Consider the following 8,204-nt stretch of genomic DNA (forward strand, 5'->3'; position numbering starts at 1 on the left):
AACCCTTCACCTATCACCTCCATCCCTCTTCCCTATTAAACCTTCACCACTCACATCCACCCACTTTTCCCAATAAACCTACCTCATAAACTCCACCTACCTTCAAAATTCAAAACCAATTTCCCACCCAAACCCACCCATATGGCCGAACCAATACCCCCCCTCCCTTCCCTATATAAAGCCCTCCATTCTTCATCAAATTCACACAACACACCCCTCTACACCCTCCTTGGCCGAAACCACATCTCCCTCTCCCTCTCCATATTTCTTCTTCTTCTTCTTCTATTCTTTTGTTTATTGCTCGAGGGCGAGCAATATTCTAAGTTTGGTGTGGTAAAAGCATAGGTTTTTTGTTTTTCCATTACCATTGATGGCATCTAAAACCGGAGAATCCTCTAGAAGAGGGAAAGGGAAGACAAAAGCTTCCACATCCGAGTCATGGGAGATGGAAAGGTTCATCTCCAAAGCCCATCAAGACCACTTCTATGATGTTGTGGCCAAGAAGAAGGTGATCCCTGAGGTCCCTTTTGAACTCAAAAGAAATGAGTATCCGGAGATCCGACATGAAATTCAAAGAAGAGGTTGGGAAGTTCTAACAAATCCCATCCAATAAGTCGGCATCTTAATGGTTCAAGAGTTCTATGCCAATGCATGGATCACCAAGAACCATGATCAAAGTAAGAACCCGGATCCAAAGAACTATGTTACTATGGTTCGGGGGAGATACTTAGATTTTAGTCCGGAGAATGTGAGGTTGGCATTCAACTTGCCATACATGGAAGAGAACGCACGCCCCTACACAAGGAGAGTCAACTTTGATCAAAGGTTGGACCAAGTCCTTATGGACATATGTGTAGAAGGAGCTCAATGGAAGATTGACTCCAAAGGCAAGCCGGTTCAACTAAGAAGATTGGACCTCAAGCCTGTAGCTAGAGGATGGTTGGAGTTCATTCAATGCTCAATCATTCCCACTAGCAACCGGTCTGAAGTTACTATAGACCGGGCCATCATGATCCATAGCATCATGATTGGAGAAGAGGTGGAAGTTCATGAGATCATACCTCAAGAACTCTACAAGGTGGCTGACAAGTCCTCCACCGTGGCAAGGTTAGCCTTTCCTCACCTCATCTGCCACCTATGCAATTCGGCTGGGATTGACATAGAGGGAGATATCCTCATCAAAGAGGACAAGCCCATCACTAAGAAAAAGATGGAGCAAGCAAGAGAGCCCAGTCATGGAGCTCAAGAGGCGCAAGAAGCTCATTTCCATGAGATCCCTTGGTTAGTTGTATCGAAGTTGTGACAATTATGAATTAAGATCAGAGCACCAATCTTTGGAGCCATTACCAGGATTTGTTCGAGCCTGGAGATCACAATTTCGTGCACCATTCAGCAATCTTCTTTTTCAACTCAGCCTTTTCTTTCTCTTCAACTTTGTATTTTTCAAACTCTTTTGCAGCTTCCTTGTTAAAAATAGCACTGCACGTTGGACACATAGCAATGGTGCTATCAGATTCTTTAATTCTCAATAAAAAATCTAACAAATCCTCAACAGGACGAGGATAAACTGCCTTCTTGTCTTGCTAAAAAATCCTTAGGTCTTTATTTTCATCTTGAGCACTAGTCATTGTAGCGTCAATTCCTACCATGTTGATTGACAAATTGAATGACTCAAAATAATTTGAATCAGCAGCAAACGGTTCAGTGTCCACCTTCATAACAGTGTTATCCTCAAACTTCAACCTTTCCTCCTCAATGGCTTTTTGTATTAAATTCCTAAAACTGACGCAATTATTAGTGGTGTGTGAGAATACCTGATGAAACTTACAAAATTTTTTATTCTTTATTTCATTAGCCGAAGGCATCTTTTTTTCTTCCGATAAAATAAGCTGCTTATCTTTTAATAAAACTTCAAATATTTGATCTGCCTTAGAAATATCAAAAGAATAAGTCTTATTTTCAACTTTGGAATATGAAAAAAAATTTTCTTTTCCTTTAATAGGCTTCAAAGACTTGCACACATAAGGAGGACCTCCATGTAATTCAGCAATATAAACTTCTTTATCATCTGAATCACTATTATCGAAAAAATAATCAACATATGCAACTTTTTTAGAACCTTTTTTAAAATTTTCTTTTTCTTTCTTAATTTGCTCTATTTGTCTTACTCTCTCAACTAACTGAAAAAGGTCTAAAGTATGTTGATTAACATATTTTTTTCTAACTCTAAATTCTAGCCCATTAGTAGCCATTTTGACAACTTCAGTTTTTGGGATCGGAGTAAAACACTTATTTCTCATGTTTCTAAACCGTGCCAAATAAGTATAAATGGATTCTCCCTCTGCACATCTGACAGAAAATAAATTCGTAAGGCTAACTTTCTATTCACTTCGAAAAAATTAATCATGAAAATTTCTTTCTAACTGAGTCCAAGAATGAATGAAATTTGATCTACACAGATAATTTCTGACGTTTTTTTCTTCAGTAGCTCGGTCAAAAAGTTCTTCCGAAATTTTTGTTGACTTTGACTTCATACAGAGGTAGAGAGTTTTATTTTGAAATTAACTGTTTTAAATTATGAATGTTACGGAAGTCTAGTGGATATTTGCAAATAATTTACGATTACTTGGAATGACTGAATAATGAGTTTGAATTGAGGCTGTGGTTGATATTGGTTTTCTGATTTTGATAAAGTTGTTAAAATTCTGATTTTGTGTGATTATGATGAATTCGTTGAGTTGTGGCTGTGAAAGGTGATTAAATTAGTGTTACTTGTTAAATTGTAATATGATGAGTTAATTATTGAAGAAATTGTCGTACTGATAATTGTTGAATGGAGTTGGATTTGAGTTTGGTTTGGAAGTTATGAATCTGAGAGAGCCCCCATGGGTGGTGAAGTTCAATTTTTAAAAGGAGATTCTGCCCGATTTTATGTAAAAGTAACCAAAAAAGTAGTTTTATTTCGAAAATCTGATTTATAAATTTATTTTGAAATATGATTTTATAGTAGAAAATATTTTATTTACATATTTATTTATATTGAGAAACGGATTTTATATTGAAAATTTATTTTATTAGTAATAAATTGAGAGTTAGAAAAGATTTTGACATTGGACCTAGTTGGAATTTCAGATTTATAAATGTTGTGGATATTGGAATTAGTTTGAGTTATTAGAAATGATTGAAAAGAGGTTGAAAATGGTTCAGTTGGAACCCGAAAAGGGTGGCTAAGCCCGAGTTTTAGGGGAAGTGCTGACGAAATTTTATAAAATCTGAGGTTTTATTTGAAAAGTTATTTTAAAAGATTTGGTTTTAGAAAATTAAATTATTTGAGATTTATTTAGTTGAGAAAAGGTGTATTCTATTTTTTTAAAACTCGATTTATTAAGAAAAACATAATATGTTAAATCCAATTTTGTAAGGAGAGATTTTGTTTTAAGTGTTGTTTTGAGCTCAGTTTTTAAAGAAAAGGAATCTCTGCCACAGGAGAGTAGAGAACAAGGATTTAAAGGATATATTAACTTAAAGAGATTGTCTGCCACAGGAGAGCAGATGTGATATTGTTTGGGCCTTAATGCCAAATGTAAAGTGGGGACGCCCACACACTGAGAACTTTTTTCCAGATGTACGCTTATTGATTTGGAGAGTCACACTGTATGCGGCCTAGCCGTACGACTTATAAGCACATTGTATGCATCTGGAAAGCTATATCTGGGACTTGTGCCCGGGTAATGTCGGGAGCGGGTAGGCAATCGACATATGAGCTCATGGCCTACGTTAGGAATAGACATGCATCATGTTGTTTGCACATTTGTATTCGGTTATGTTTGCTTGTATTACTTCTCTGTGATTATGCTGTTTGACTTGTTTGTATGTTGGTTTGAATCCCTTACTTGTGCTGTTAGTTCACGGATGTATTGAGGTGAGATGTTGTGGTTGAAAAATGATTATGTAGCTGAGAGATGGTTAGTATGGCTAATTTTGTGATTAAAATCTGTTTTGAGTTTAGAAATTTAAAGAAAAATAATTACTTATCTAAAGTCGAAATAAAAGTATTTTCAAAGGTTTAACAAAAATAGTTTTACTAAGTAAGTTAATTGTTTGCAATTTATTTCATTACTCTTACGGCATTCTCATTCTCTACTGAGAACGTGTGGTTTGTTCTCACCCCAAATTCGAAGATTCAGTTTGAAGCCGCGGGCGGATATTAGCCTTATTTGAGTTAAATTTATGTGTTGAGTTGCTTTCATAGAATTTTCTCGCCCTTGTTATTAAAGATTTTATTTTATGTAGAGGGATAGGAGTTGTAACTAAGTTTTATTTGAATTCTATTGTATGATATTTATTATTATTAATAACTATGTGATTAGTATTGCTTGAGGATCTTTGATATATGATTTTAATTAATAAAAGTAAACTTTCAGGCATTTTCTTAAAAATTGAAACGCGATATCGAACTAAAGGCTTAATATTAAATAGTAAACAAGGAAAGTAGATTAGTAATACCTTATCTTTAGTACGATCATGACGTACTAAAAGTTAGGGTGTTACAGGAGAACCACGTAAATACATTTTTTGTTAAAGAAGAAGGAAAATATCTCATCTTGAGATATTCATTAGAAGTTGCTTCCCCAATTTCAACAGTATATCGAGCAATATGCTCTACTGTTGACTCGTTTTCTTCTCCAGAAAATTTTGTAAGGGATTTTGGAATTTTCCAACCTCTTGAAAGCTCTGCTTGTTGGACACATTCAAGAAAAGTAGACACGAAACATAGCCTATTTAAACAACCAACATTAAATCCCAAACGGTTTAAAACTTGTTCAACATTCCTAGCTAGATTATAATGCCCCTAAGTTTTTTTTGTCTAAGTCTTTCCAACATATCATAAGCATTTTGACCATGTCTAGGCATATGAACGTCATAATTAGGAATTGCTCCACCATTTTAGTTGACATTATTAATCCCTAAACCATAGTTATTATTTTCTTCTAAATTTACCACAGTAACAATTTTATTAACTTACCTATTTAATTGTTTAATTCTAGTGTTTATGTTTTCTAAAAGAGGATTTAAGACTGTCACTATTTAATGAGTTAACATGTTTACTAGATCATGGTGGCTTTCATCCATCTGTTGCCTAATATTTGCTAAAGATCCAACAGTTTGACTAGGTTGATTAACAAACATTGCTCTTGATATGTCAGAAAACACAGGCCTAGAGTTCTCTACCCTAGTAACAGTGGGTGTAGTAGAATTAGATGCGTTGTTATTTCCTATGTTAATAGCATGTGAAAAATTTTGTTGTGATATATATGAACCTGACACCCCAGAAATAGGTACATTTGACATGCCATATGGATTCTGGTAAAGAGAATTTTGAAAAGTTGAGTAGAGAGGTACAGGCAATCCTTGTGTCACCATGCATGGGGGGCATACCCCGGTGGCAAGCCATAAGGCGGTCACCCCACCCACGGTATTTATATGAGTTGCATTTAACCCTGGATGGGCATGGGCAACGCCATCATGCCTCACTGACAGCAAGGTAGGCTCTGCTTTTGAAATCACAGGAGAATTCTCAGACTCATTTTCTCTAGTCTTATCGCTGGTAGTAGAAGAAGATGCTGCAGATGTATTTGACATGTCAATTGACGCTGATTTTTTGGTCTCTGGAAACATAATCTTTCCACTACGTAACCACATGCAAATTTAAAACTCCTGATTTTTTCTTTTGACAAACTACAATCTATTGACAATGTCCCACTAGGCGTGCCAATTTGTTTTACTCAAATTTTTTTTATGTTTAAAAGAAAATGTGGGTATCTCAATGTCGCAATTGTAACGTCAAATAAAATTAAAAAGAATGAAAGTAACAAATAAACACATAAATGCAAGGTACCAGAGGCAAAGTAAATTACAGAAATTAAAACAAATAAGAAATTAAAGAGAAGATGAAGAAAGAAACACAAACATAAAAAAGAAGAATACGTAAAAGAGAAAAATACATAAAAGTAGAGAAATTTTATTAATAGAAACTGAAAAAAGCAAATTACAAGTGTTTGAGTTCAGAGGAATTACTTAAGATTCCCAATTTTACTCTGTGATGCCAAGGGACTAAGAGTGTTTTGGGTTTCTAAGTGTTTTCTAAAAGAATTGAACTCCCTACAATGTGTTCCTAAAGCGCTATTTATAGACTAAGCTAATGCCAACTGACAGTTACCCTTTGTACATCATTTCTGGAGAATCTGAATTGCATCCGTAACTGTTTTTGCACTCCTTACTTGATGTCAATTCAAAAAATTCAAATAAATAACCAAATTGTCAAATGACCTTTAATTAAAATAAATATAGATATTATATACAGAAACATCACCATGTGACTAATTATTTTTTTCATCATTTTCTTATAAAAATAATATTTTTGTCTAACACTAGGTCTGATCCCAAGTAATGTCAAGTTGTAGGTAGTCAATCGACACTTGCGCAGACTAAACTCATGACCTGTTTAGGAAAAACATGCATCATATTATTTATCACATATTCTCTGTGGTTATATTCTATATTTATTCTCTATGTTACTGTGTTATGTGACTTGTCTTACTTGCTTGTTATTACTGCTTGCTTGCTTTGGTAGACTATAACATTAGTTATAAACAGACTGCGACTATAATCCTAAAGTCGGACTAGTATATCTGTGACTCTCCTGATATAGAGATTTACCCTGGGTCCGATATACGATCTTTTTCCTCCATTGGTATCCTATTGGAAAACCCATAGATTCTCACTCCCTTTCTCTAATTGTTCCTACAGATGCAATTGATGTTGAAGTACATTGTCTTGCTGGAATTGTTTCTTTGCAGAGACCATGTAGTGGAGATACAATTATCTAAGGTGAGATTTGTATTCGCATCAGATGAAAACTCTAACTAACCCTATTGTTTTCGCTCTTTACTATTTTCTTTGGACTTTAATTCACCGTATGAGTTTTCTCTTGTTGAGCCGCACCCAGATGTTTCTCAACATCTACCCTCACCTCAGCCGGAATTTTCACCAAAGTCTCATCTAGAATGATAAGGAAAAAAAAAAGAGGAACCAAAGACACAATGAAAATGAAAAGATTAAGATAAATGATATTTGGATAGTGTTTTTCAACTAGAATGATAAGAAAAAAAAAGGAACAAAAGACACAATGAAAACAAAAAGATTAAGTTAAAAGGATAGTTGGATACTATTTTTTTACTAGACATCTAAGAAACGTATTCTTAGTGACCTAGGTCATCGATGGATTTTTTCTACTAAATCTTCAAAGAACTTGTCATTGACAACCTCGATCAAAGGAACGAAATTGTAATGACCAACATTAAGAGTTAAATTTGATATAAATTTTTTGTTACAAATGCTCCATTTTCTTGTAGTGTAAGTTGGATCGTCCAATTTTTTCATGCAACAAGTAAAGCAATCACTCACCTCATTTGAATACATAAAATTTGTGCATTATAGACACCATAAAATTTATTTATAAAAAACTATTCAAATTACTTATAAAAATGTTTAAACAGTTTTCTAACAGATAAGTCTTAATGTGGGTCAAATCTTCTTAGAATAAAATTATAAAAGCTGAAATTAAATAAAAGATATTACTCCAAAATTAACTGTAACTAATTTAAATCAAATTTAATTTTATTAAATTAGATCATATTTGATTTAAAATTTTAAACTCCTAAAAGTATTACTAAACAAATTAAAATAAAATCTTTTGACAAATTCTATCAACAAATTAAATTTAAATATAGTTAAATAAATTTAAAATTTTAATGACTCTTTAGTTCTTGTTGTCCTCACTTAACTTATTGAGCTTTATCTTTTTTGTTGTGGCTAACAAAATTTATACATTTCTTCATCTATGAATAATTTCAAGTCAATACTATTGCTTTTGAAATAAACTCTTAGTCTCTTTAATTTCCAATATTAACACAACATAATTCTTTTAATAATCAAATTCTTGAATATCACAAAATTATTATTTTCCCCCTTACTTCTAGAATGATGAAAAAAAATTTAAAAATTTGACTTTATTTATAATGTAAATCTAAAAAATTTACAAATGAATTGAATTTTTATTTTTATTTATTTTAAATTAAATAAAAAATTAAATTTAGAATAAAATAAATTATAATTTTATCGTGTTTCAAACACAACATAAA

This window comes from Arachis ipaensis, chromosome B10, assembly GCF_000816755.2.
Source record: "Arachis ipaensis cultivar K30076 chromosome B10, Araip1.1, whole genome shotgun sequence".
Taxonomy (NCBI): domain Eukaryota; kingdom Viridiplantae; phylum Streptophyta; class Magnoliopsida; order Fabales; family Fabaceae; genus Arachis; species Arachis ipaensis.